This window comes from Maylandia zebra, linkage group LG22, assembly GCF_041146795.1.
Source record: "Maylandia zebra isolate NMK-2024a linkage group LG22, Mzebra_GT3a, whole genome shotgun sequence".
NCBI lineage: Eukaryota > Metazoa > Chordata > Actinopteri > Cichliformes > Cichlidae > Maylandia > Maylandia zebra.
This window is the reverse complement of record NC_135187.1, coordinates 32562056-32575689: the sequence shown is the minus strand read 5'-3', so window position 1 is coordinate 32575689 and position 13634 is coordinate 32562056.

Here is a 13634-nt window from a genome sequence, read left to right as displayed (position 1 = left end):
CTGGCTTCAAAAAAATGATGAACGCACAGAGATGTGGTGCAGAATGTGCCGTGAAAATCCCACTCTAGCGGACAAAAACAGTGCCTTTTATATGGACGCAAACGCGCGTTGCAACTTCTTATCTGGTGCGCGTCTTTTATTTATCACATGCGGACCAAATGGCCTAGATCTTGGTTCCACTTGTCTCTTACCGTGACTTCAGTGCAAATTTCAAATTCAGGATCTGACACAGACTGATTCATGTCCTACACAGTTCTTACAAGTTCATAGAAATTTCTGTTCAATTAGAACCAAGTATTTGAGTTGATGATTGTAATTTTTATACAATGTTGTAATTTGTTTTTCAACAATTTTTTGATTAATGTTTTGTTTCCTTTACAATATTATACTTTAATGTATAATATTGTAAAGGAAACAAAACAGGAAACAAAACATCAATCAAAAAATTGCTCTCTTTTTTATTCGGGCTACTTAAATTTATTTTGGGCTACCAAAAACTGAAGAGTCCCTGCCCGGAGGGCTACCAGGGATTTTGAAATTTTGAGAGCCCTGAGATATATTTATTTTTTTTATTACTTTTTTGTTTCAGCAACATTAAATTTAAAAACTGTACTTTTGAGTTAAAATATATATTTATAATTTTAATAAATGACAAATTAAAAAGGCATGAACATTTTTTTTTTGTATCGAAAAAATATCGAACCGTGACACCAAAGTTTCGAACCATGACACCAAAGTTTCGAACCGTGAATTTTGTGTATCGTTGCACCCCTACAACACATTTCAATAAAGTTTGGATGGGGGCAACAAAAGGATGGAAAAGTTAGTGGGAATATTAAGAAACAGCTGGTGGAACATTTTGCAGCCAACTTAGTTGACTGGGAACAGGTCAGTTACTATACAGGCAGAATTCATTAGAACTGTGTCTACAAGAGTTTCAGCATGAAATTTTGAAGACTTTGAATATCTAAGTATTAGTGCTGTCAGCGTTAATCTCGTTAAAATGACGTTAACGCCATAACCGCAATAACGTGGTAAACCTCCATTAGCGAGTTAGTGCGGATCACCCCGTGCATGGGGCTGGACGGCGCTAACGCGTTAGCGCGGTTAGCTCAGTTAGCTCGTTAACGTGTTAGCGCCCTCCAGCCCCGCGCACCGGACGATCTGCGCTAACTCACTAACGGAGATTTGCCGTGTTAATGCGGTTATGGCGTTAACGTCATTTTAACGAGATTAACGCTGACAGCACTACTAATTATCTACCGTACTTAATGTCATCAACAGATTCAGATATCTGGAGGAATCTCTGTGGGCAAGCTGAAAATCAGTATTGGCTCTCACTGAATCAAAAACAGGAATGAGTCATGGAAATCAATGCACAGGCTCAGGATTCCAGAAATCACTGTCATCAGACATCCACAAATGCAAGTTAAAGCTCCAGTGCACAGAAAAGAAGCCATATGTGAACACGATCCAGAAAAAATACTGTCTTCTCTGGATCAAAGGTCATTTAAAATGAAGTGAGGCAAAGTGGAAAACTGTTCTGTGGAATTTTGCTGAATCAAAATTTGAAATTCTTTTTGGAAAACATGGATGACGTGTTGCCCGGACTGAAGAGCAGAAGGACCATTCAGCTTTTTATCAGCGCTCAGTATATACAGGTTTTTGAGCAACATTTTCTTCCAACCAATTGCCTCATTCAGTCAATACTTTGCTTATTTTAACAAGACAATGCTACAACAGCAATTTCAAGCTTGAATTTGGCTTTAAATACACACAGAATGGTTTCCCTACATGTAGCTACATTTTTGTCAGATATTTCAATTAGCAGCATTTCCTCACTAATTTGCTAGAAATCCTATCAGCATTTTATTTCCTGAAACGCATTTGCTGCTGTGAAATAGTTGGATACAAAAGACAGAAAGCACACAGGGTGTTGCTCCGATCACATGGGCTACTTTATTTATCATGAATATAAGTGAATACACCAATGAGCACTCAAACATTTGAAAACCTATTTGATTGAATCGCTTTGAATGTGAAGCGGCTTTTTTCTACATACATGAACGGGCAGATTATGCTGGATTAAGCTCACCATTTGTATAAAGAGGAGTGCATTGATATGTTTATGAAAAAGAGCTCTGGTATTCGTGTCTTTTGGCTGCTATCTTTAGCTTATATGTCAAGTCACAACAGTGTCAGACTCGTGTTGGTGACACATCCATCATCTCAATGGGAAAACCAGCCAGCATGAATCCCCTTGTACCTCCAAGAGACTCTTTTAGACTCTTTGTCTGAGAGTCTCCCCACACCAAGGATTTCTCTAATGCGCTGTTCCCTACATGGACTGTCACTGTTTCTTTACAGCACATGAATCCCCCTGTGGGGGAGCATCAGCCCAACCCGCCTACCCTTGTCTCCGCACTCTGGGGATGCTTCTCTCCTCCTGGGAGCACAGGACCAGTCTCCTCTGGAGATGGATAAGTTATGGAACATGCCATCCCCTCCCTCAATAATAATTCATGAGCTGCGTCGACAATGGCAACAACTATATCTTTTTTATTGACACATATCTAATATCTGTCTGCTCTAAAATGTATGTTTCCGTTGTTAAGACCGTGCGTTTCTTTGTGATGAACTACTTCATCATGTTAGCAGAGGCTGTGATTAAATGTGTGTTGTTTTATGACAACGGTGTAATTGAGGAAAGGGTGTAATAAAAGTTGCCCAGAGCGTTCTTTTCTTTTTCAGCTGCCGAATGTAGACAGGGCTGAATAAGATGCGGGCTGCTGGAAATATAGAGGGTTTCTCCTTACAACTCCCCTGGCACGCCTGCTATGTTGCGGCTCTCAGATTTGAAAACAGAGCAGGTATCACACACAACGGCCATGAATTGTGTCCTGTCTGGGGATTCAGCGAAATAACCCAACTCCAGAAGTCATAAATCTGGATGAAATTGGTCTTATATGTGGCCAAATAAAGCATACGAGTGCCAAAAGCCTGTGTATTAGACTCTGTGCTCAAGCTTGGAGATGATGTGTGTGCGCGTGTGTGTGTGTTGAGGTGGGGGGGCAGACAAACATGTAACAAGCAGTATAGTTTGGGATATGCATTATACATGCTGTGTGAGCAGGAAATCACGCCACATAGGAGCACAAGGCTTTGACACACGGGGGCAGAAAATATCTCACCCAGACATCAGAAAGACAACACTAGCGAGGAGGTAAATCTTTCAGCGAGCATTGCCCCTGAGAGAGTAAAATTATTTATATGAGGCCCAGACAAAACCTAGCTCACAATATCTAAACAGAGAGCAGCTCTGGCACACTCGTGTTATTGTCGTACTTCAGTGCTTATCAGAGACCCGGCGTTATCGGCTTCGTGTTGAGTTGCTCCTGTGCGGTGCCATCAGATCCACTCTGAGAAAAGTGAAATACAGGCAGCGGATTTGAATGAGCTGAGGAACGACAATCTCTCCGAACTGGGAAAATATTATTATACTGAGTCAAGAATTTCCTCATTACCGAAAGATTTTCCATGTCGGTCTTGCTCAGGGTTGCGCATTCGCATCTGCACTCTTGCCTTTGACTTTACTGTATACGAGTGTAGGCAGCCAAGGCTGTCTTCAATTATTCACCTGTGACGGCTTTTCAACTCCAGCTCTCTCTTCTCCTCATGTCGCGCTCTGCTCAACCCAACTTTTTCTCTCGCCCTTTTTTCTCCTTTACTTTCCTTTTCCGCTTATTTTCACCCCATGTCTGCCTTCCTTTCATGCCTCAAACCTTTCATCCTCTCTTGCACCCCACCACCATCACCACCACCACCATCTCTTTACATCTCTCCCAATTTTGAGGTACCAGTCTCTACTTGGGCCTGACAAGTTAAGGGTGTGTCTCTCCTCCTTTTCTCGCCTCCTCCTTCCTGCTCTTCCAAATCTTGCTCCGCCATCTATCTCCCCCACCACACAATCTCCTCTCATGTCAGAGAAACCTGTAGGCATCCAAGTGCTACTTTTGATCATTGCTTTTACTGGGATCCCTCACTGCCTTGCTCTGCCTTGGGGTGGCAAAGAAGGCAGAGTGTGAAAGAATGAAAGAGATAACAGAGTAAAGTTATGTCAAGGCTGACATGCGCATCAGCTAGCTAGTGCACGCAGTGGAGAGCAAAATTGGCACATGCAGCTCTCGGCTATGAGGAGTAAATAAACCTCCTGTTAAATATTTTGTATATAGCTCAACACAGGCTGGCATGCACGCTCTCTGTTATTATGATGGGCTTTTTTTATGCATTCAGGTGTAAATGAACAGAAAATAATAGGAGTAAACACTGTGTTTCCACACAGCATCCAAACTCAGTGGCAAGTGGCATTTCTTCTTTTATTTGTCAGTAAAAGTTCCACCTACGACCGATTAGTGTAGCAAAATTAAAGTAGGTGATTAAGTCGGGGTTGCTGGACAGATCAATAAAAGTTGGCAGACTGCTATTTATTTATTGTTACAAAGCAATAGTTGAGACTTCTTTAAGCAGTAAATATTCTATAAGAAATGATTGTGATGACAGAGATCCCATGTTGCAAAAAAAACCTTCCAAAAGTCTGCCAAGACCAAAGCAAGCATGCCTGAACCTATACAGTTGGTGAAGAAAGCTACTTTTCCAGAGAGACAAATAACCTAAATGGTTATTTAGGTTGAAAGACATGTTCGTAACTTCAGTCATTATCTGTTAGGCTTGCAAAAAAGTGATGACCTAGCATGACTGACCTATGCCTCTCTTAATACCTTTCTAATAACAGGTTGGGCCCACTGTTGCCTTCAGAATTGCCTTAAACTCCTAGGACCTGGCATCCACATATGTGGACATCGCATTTTGGGTTGCCTGGACCAAAATATTAAATTTTGCTCTACAAGGGCCTGATATCCACTTACGAGGATTTTATACTGCCACTGTTCTGTCGAAATTTAAAATGAATGCGCTCATATGTGGATCGCATTTAGTCAGAAACAAAAATCAGGTAATCAGGTTCTTTGTTTTTACATCTTGTTTTTCATCAGCTCCCAATCCGCCCAAATAGCAAAGAGAAATTAAAAATGCATGCCATGTAGGGCTGTTCGATATATAATGATATATATCGGATCACAATGAAAAAAGTCTATCGTTTGTTTTGTGGTGTTGCAAAATACACTGTTTACGGCAATATTTTTTTTATCGCTTTGATGGTCACTGTAGAATTTCTTAAAGTTCTCTCTTTCTCTTATATTTACTATAACCACACTACGTACGGACAAGCGGCTGTTTTTATGCGTTGTCGTTAGCAACAACGATCATGTGGCTCCGCCGTCCGCTTGTTTATTTTCCACATAAACCTTTCACAATAAAGGTCAAGCTCCTGTTGAGATTTTTCAAAATAAACTGAATCACCTGAAATAGTATGCAGAGTGTTTACGGATGAGAGGCCAAAAGGAGCCGTCAGGTGCTAAAAAATAAACCTTAGAACAGGATTTTCCCCGAAGCACGCCGTTGAATCAATACTCACAAAGAAAATTGCTGCCGTTTCAACTTATGTAACACTTGACTCCAGGTACACGATGCCCAGCTGAGAACATTTCATACAAGTCGAGTTGCCCAAGATTCACAGAATTGGCTGAAAAGCAGCCATTGGGAGATGTGTACACTGTTGTCAAGAAAGGATGGACATGGTCAACAATAATACTCGGGTAGGCTGGGATGTTTAAACAATGCTCATTTGGTACTAGGCGGCTCAACGTGTCGTAAAGAAAATATCCCTTAGACCAGGTTTAGGCAACTCCAGGCCTTGAGTGCCGGTGTCCTGCAGGTTTTAGCTGTGTCCTTGATCCAACACAGCTGATTCAAATGGCTAAATTACCACCTCAAGTTCTCCAGAGGCCTGGTAATGAACTAATCATTTGATTCAGGTGTGTTGACCCAGGGTGAGATCTAAAACCTGCAGGACACCGGCCCTCGAGGGCTGGAGTTGCCTAACCCTGCCCTACACCGTTACATCACCACCAACAAGGTTCAAGGTCCAATTCTGATTCAAGGCAGTATGGATCCTAGGTTTCACATTGTTTACACCAAAATCTGACCCCACCATCTGAATGTCAGAGCAAAAATCAATGTTTCTGTTTTCTGTAGCTGAATCTTGTAGATATTATGTTGCACATTCAGAGACGCTCTTCTGGATATCTTGGTTGTAACAAGTGGTTATTTGAGTTACTGCTTCCTTCCTATTACCATGAATCAGTCTGGCCCTTCTCCTCTGACCTCAGGCATCAACAAAGCAATGCTGAGGCAGGGATGGCCTTTAAACATCAAACACTCTGACCCAATTGACCTGGCCAGGTCTGATCACACCCAGTTTCTGCTGTAACATCTGTCTAAGAACATCCTCTCCTCATTCACTGCCATGAATGCAGCCTGAGTGATTTTTTCCTCTTCTTAAACATTGCTTCACTCCAGTTAGCAGGTGGTGCTCCACCAGAAAGAAATGTTCAGTGCTGCAAGCACAACCCCTAAATTTCCTTGGTTGGTGTGATCTAAGGTTAATACTACTAATTTCAATACTTAAAATACTAATTTCAATAGTAAAATTACAGATATGCACCTTGGGAAATCTGCAGTTAAAATCTTGCAAGCTACAACATGTTAGACATTTCTTTGTGTTGGATCAAGGTTACTTTCATTTCTATTCCAGCTGACTGCACCATATATTTATAATCACTAAATATGTTTGCCATAAGCACTTTTTTTATGGGAGCTTCACTGTTTCCATTCAGTCTGTCTAATTCAATACCTCATAAAAGACTTGGAGGAAAACCCAGCTCCTGACGTTATCACCTCTAATGGTCTCAATTATGCGCCTGAGGGTGGAAATGAAAGAAATATACAAAATGATCTTCCTCAATTACTCAGATAAAATGATGATTAAACACTTAACACACAGGAAAGAGAGAATTTTCTCAACTGTGAAATTCGCTGAATAAACGGCTTCATTTAATACAATAGAACTGAAAGAATGGGTGTTAGAGGTGGATGCAGAAAAATAGAGGTCCCTGTTTCTGGCCGGCAGAACGGTGCAGTCACACAGATGTTAAAATCTAACAGAGGTGTTAAACTTTGGACGACCTACAGGATACGCTGCATAAAACAGCAGTAAATTATGCCAATGAGGAGAAGTGCAGACTGCTGAACATAAAAAGTTATGGATGTGGCTGAGGGTGTGAGGTGAATGTGTCCCAACACACACACACGGTCCTCCTCTGTATGCTGTCAGGTAGAAAAAAGGTTACAAGTCTCAGTAAGGTCATGGTTAATGCCACAATCCCAGCGCCTTTATTGCATTCCAGAAACTGGCTTTGCATCACTGTCAAACTTTACAACACATTAAAAGTTTCTACAACAATAATTGTATCAAATTATATTGAAAACGAAAAAAATCCATCAAGCCCATATCTTTGACTATCGTTGCTGATGAATAACGTTGCAACATCTGTTGGCTTAGAATGATGTTTAGAGGATATATATGGGGGATCTAACACAAGGCCCAATAGCACTGATCTAAATTGATTTACCTTACACGAGAGGCAGAGCAGACACTCATAAACCCTGCTCTTCTATTTATAAACGGAATTTATGGAACAGTCAGATCAAGATGCTTTATGTAACAGCATCAAAGAGAATAAACAAGCCTACTTTAAAATGTGTTCAGTAAGAGTCAGTGGTAGTTAGTTATTCATCTGTGGACTCCTCTGTTTCTTAACTGTCCCAGCTGAGAGCTGTCCAATGAGGGAGAATGTCATAGCCTGTCAATGCACTCTTGGGAGGGTTGTACTCTGGGCTGGACTGTCCTCTTGAAGTACTTAAGGCCAACAAACTTCAAATAATTCCCTGAATGGCATATGTTTGTAGACGTACATGTGAATAATTCTCTTTAATGGTTCTGAATGGAGTTCAGTTACTCTACTAAGAGTTTTCAAGTTCTACAACAGTTAAAAAAACGTCTTTATACTAGCTTTAAAAGAAGTACTGAGAAATACAGAGTTCCAAAAAGTTATTAATGTATTTTCTAATACTTAACTGATGTTAACTGCTATCATACTATAGTGTTAGATGTGCTACTCATCTAGAGTCCAGCTCTCCAAAGCAAGATAGCTCAATAATGTAGCGATAACAGTCATTCACAGATGAAGGACAGTTAAATAAAAGCAACTGGTAAAGGATGGCATGGTAGCATATTATTGCTACGGTCAGACTAGAGAAAATGGTGATTAGAGACCACGGCACAATCAAAATTACTCAGTGTGTCCGGTGAATTTGTAATTTTGTTGCCTTTGAAATCGTTGCTTTGAAGATGGGGACAGGTCTGCGACCACTCAGTCAGTTTCCATCTTCAAAGCGACTTTGGTGTGTCTGTTTCACAGTGAGACAGTCACTGTGCTATCAGCTGAAGCTGAAATTCCTCCACAAATAGTGATGAACACTGCCGTGAAAAAGTCATATTATATTTCTTACACTTACACATTTCATATCATCAAACCAATTGTAATGTTAGACAAATACAACCAGAATAAATACAAAATGCAGTTTTTAAATAATGATTGTACAAAGGGGGGAAAAAGCTATCCAACCCTTATGTGAAAAAGTAATTGTCCCCTAAACCTAAATGGCTTTGCCACCCTTGCCAGCAAGAACTGCAATTAAATGTTTGTTAAAATTGGCACTGAGTCTTTCGCATTGCTGTTAAATAATTTTGGCTCACTCTTCTTTGCAGAATTATTTCAATTGAGCCACAATGAAAGATGCATGAACGGTCTGTTTAATGTCGTTCCAAAGCAGCTAAACCTGATTTAAGTCCATACTTTGACGAGATCACCCCAAAACCTTCACTTTACTTATCTGAACCATTCAGAGGTGAACTTCATGGTGTGTTCTGGATCTTTGTCCTGCTGTGTAGATCGAGTGAACTTGAGCTTCAGGGCACAAACTGATGGCCACTCCTAGTTTTCTCCATTTGTGAATAATAGCTTTCACTATGGTTCACTGGAGTCCCAAAGCTCTAGGAATGACTTTATTTCGCAGCTGTTTCTTTAGATCATGGCATGATGTGTTGCTTTTTGAGATCTTTAAGCCAACTTCACCTCAATACCTGATGATTGTCAGCTAGTCAATCCCCTGACAAGTGAAGCCAAAACGTAGGCCTAGAGATGCATTAGAGATCATTTCCTGCATTTCTGCCGTCATTTCCACTAATTGCTAGGGAGAAATTATTATTTCCCAAATAGTTGCAAGTACTTGCTGGAGGTTACTGCCAGTTACTAAAGCCCCAGTCACACAGGCTAAAAAACCAGTCAGTGATGCCATGGTAATCAGTGGTCTCTAAGGAAAAGTGTGCGTTCCGCAACCGTTGATATGTGTTTGATGGAGGATGCTGGAAGCCGCTGGTGTGTAATTAGACACAACGTGTGATGCTGACGTGTGAAAACACTTGCAATCTACTCACCAAGAAGTAGTGAAACTGTGACCATTCACCTTCAAAGTAAAAGCTCAGTTTTTGAATCGTGCTGGTTTCAGCACAGACACATTTACTTTGAAGAAGTATGTCATTTTGCACAACCAGTCATTGCAGATGGCCCCGCCCCTCTTTGAGCCTGGTTCTGCTGGAGGTTTCTTCCTGTTAAAAGGGTGTTTTTCCTTCACACTGTTTCCAAAGTGCTTGCTCAAAGGGTTCATATGATTGTTGGGTTTTTCTCTGAATGTATTATTGTAGGGTTTACCTTACAATATAAAGTGTCTTGAGGTGACTGTTGTGATTTGGTGCTGTATAAATAAAATTGAATTGAATTTTAGGTTTGTGTCAGACTTATTCAAGTTTCGCTGCAGCTCAGAGAGTAAATGGTGACCATGGTAATCAGCTCGCAACAAAACAATTAAAAGAGGTGACAGTGTGACTGAGGCCTTCATTAAGGCACTATGAAGTGAGCATAAATGTCACACCCTTTGGAATTTCTCTGAAATTCTTGTCTAAGACCTTTCCATGAGTCCATAGTCTGTCATAGATAACCAAGAGAGTTGGGCAAAGTCTCCTCTTAAAAGTTACAGTTTACCCAAAAGCAATAAATGTTATTCCATGAAAAACAGTTTACACTCTTTCACACAGAAGCTTTGAAAGATTATTTAAAATCTCCAGCTTCTAGCGTCAGTGTCATCACCTTTTTAACAGCGCTCTGTTAATACATACAGACAAACGATCAAGCTTAGACTCATTCTGGTTGGTGACATAAACAATTACAGCCAACCTCACCCATCTTCTTCTTTGCTTTTTTCCTGCGCCTCTCCTGCTTTCACGTCTTCTGACTTTTAGCCATTTAGCTGTCAGACTCTAACCTGTCACAGTCCCTGCTCATCTACCCTTCCACAATACTGAAATGCACTTATTTACAGCCTCCTCCCCTCCTTTATTCTCCTTCTATCTTCATTCTGAATTCCAGTCTCTATCACCTTGCTCCCTCTCACCTCCCATGAATTGTGAAGTTCACAGCAGAGCCAACCTGTTGTTTTTATTCGACAAGCGTCCCCCACTCGCCCTTGCAATCAAAGTTAATGAGCGAAGACACAAAGACCCGGCTCACGCAATCAATGGACACATAGTGACATGTAGCACACGGACACACACACATACGCACACATACAACCAGACTGAAGTTTTACGGGTGAGTGGTTTTACAAGCTCAAATGGATTTTTAAGTACAGGGTATCTACCCATTGAGACCAGAACTACATCAGTCACTCTGTCATTACTGAACACACGCACAAGTTAGATGGAGAGGGTGCACATTTTGTTATGATACATTTCCTGTGCCCTCCCTCCTTTTTCCTATCTACCCATTCCTTTTCTTCTTCTGTCTCTTTATTAGCTTACTTTCCACCTCTCTCTCTTCTTTGACACTAATCCCTGCATCTCCAACCATACAGAGTTCACTGTTGGTGGGGCTGCTGTGTGTTTTGGCAGGCCACACTGAGTCTCTCCACTTAAACCAGAGTCGGCTCAAGTTTGGCTGGAAACCTTCAATGTGTTCAACACACACACATAAACACACACACACTTCTTATGTTTTCAACATGGCTTCAACAAAGTGGCTTCTCTGCTGACCTCTGTCAGATGTCGTCTGTTACTGTCCTACTTTGAAGGAATGTTGGTAATGTTCCATATAAACCGCACTCAGAGTCATATCCCTGAGAGCAAAAGAGGTGACTTATGTTTAGCAGTTCAATCTGAACATCTGTGAGCTGTGGGCAATGTCAAGACCTGCGCTCCCTTTTCCGCCTTGTTCTTTTTCGTGGTGACTGGAAAAACCCAGGTTGCTATTTGTTCAGCTTATACCAATATATACTACTTTGAGCATGTGAACACACCGTATGTGATATGAGCTACAATTTATACGCAGTGAAATGATTGGAATGGATTTCTGGTAGAGTGCAACTGATTTATCAGCAGCACTATATTTACTATTTGCCTATCTATCAATATCAGTACCTGTAATGACTGATAAATCAAAACTGAAAAAATAGAGAAGAGACTGGAGAAACACCCTTCATCTGTGAGTGTTGGCGTTGCATAATTTGTCCACTAGAGGGAACTCTTACCTCCTGGCGCCATGAACACAGCAACCAGCGGATCCAGGCTGAGTCAGCCAGAGTGTAAACAAGTAAAAAAAGAATTAAACATAAAGAGATTTTAGGTAAATCTCTTTATGTTTCATATGTCTGTAAAAAAATAAATATCACCCGTATATACTTATATATCAGATTTCTAAATCATCAAATATCGGTACTGGTATCAGTCTTAAAACTCCTACATGGGGCCTAATTGCTTTTGACTATTATGTTTATTTTATCCACAATCTTAAGCCTTTTTCTGAAAACAAATATAAATAAACTACAAAAATGTTCTTTCTTGTTTTTGTTCTTCAATTAGAAAAGACATCTCAAATCCTTACATGTCTAAAGTGGACACTACAAACATGTACAACAACTAAAATTACAAAAGGACTCCTCATAACTTCTGCTGTCTGAAAATACCAAAGGCAACATAATGAAACAGATGCTGTGTTGTTGATAACAAATGTATATTATCTTTCTACACTTTTATAAATATAAAAACAGCTTGCAAGAATATAGCTATAAGTAAATAAATTCATTATGCTAAAAGGCATTTGGTCCAAATATTATATCAATACAGGGCAAACACTTCAGCATTAAAGTGTCACTTGTGACTTGTGTGTCTGAGTCCTCAAAATTGTGTTTTATAAAGTTTAGCCGAGTCTAGACATCAGTTCTGAAAAGAAAAATCCACATCATCTCCCAGAGGACTCTGGAAGATGATGTGCACAAACAAACACTGGCTTTTGCCATTGAGGGTTTGAAAAAAAGAGCAACTTTTGCCTTGTGAAACAAACTTAACTTTTCTCACAAATGAAATATTTCTGCTCATCTTTCAAAACTTGGAGACTTGCCTTAGAGCAGTGGACAAACTTTAAGCATCAGTCGACATGGGTCTTTTTTGCCTGAAATAATCATATAATTAAACTTTATTAAATTTTATTTATATAGCACCAAAACAACAACAGTTTTCTCAAGGCATTTTATTTTGTAAAGTAAGCCCCTACAATAATACTGAGAAAATCCCAACAATTAGATGACCCCCTGTGAGCAAGCACGTTGGCAACAGTGGGAAGGAAGAACTCCCTTTTAACAGGAAGAACCCTCCAGTAGAACCAGGCTCATAGAGTGGTGGCCGTCTGCTATGATTGGTTGCGGGTAAGGGGAGAGTCCAAGAAAGTGAAAACAACCCCCACTGAAACAGTAGTATGCAACCTGACCTTTTGGTATCACCTGTAAATACATTAACCTAGTTATTTGTAACTATGAGTTGTATGAGCTTCCATCACTGTAACAGTATATATACAACTGAAAAGGGGGGGGGGGGGGGGGGGGGGGGGGTTAACAATTTTGCTTATTTTTCTAAAAAAAAATGAAAAAGTAAAATAATAATAATGTAAAATAATAATAATTATATATATATATATATATATATATATACATACATATATACATACTAGGGGTGCAACGATACACAAAATTCACGGTTCGGTTCGGTTCGATACTTTGGTGTCACGGTTCGATATTTTTTCGATACAAAAAAAAATGTTCATGCCTTTTTAATTTGTCATTTATTAAAATTATAAATATATATTTTAACACAACAGTACAGTTTTTAAATTTAACCCTAACCCTTGTGCGTGTTGTTTTTTAGCTCGTCATATTGCAGCCACAGAAATTCTTTTGTCCATGAAACCATAAAGCTGCACTTTCTTTTTGCCTTATAGTCTGATTTGTCATAACTTCTCCGTTTTGTGGTAAGCTTTTCTTTGGCTGTCACTTCTTCACCCTGACCTGTCTTATTTGGCTCAGCAGAACTAAAATATATATCTGTCTGTGAAGGTTCTCAATCATCCAGGTCATCGTAGTGAAATATATATCCTGCCGCACTCACATAAGCTCAGCGATTCTCTGCGCGATCAACGTCTCACATGTTTAAGCTGCGGGAGATTTCACTT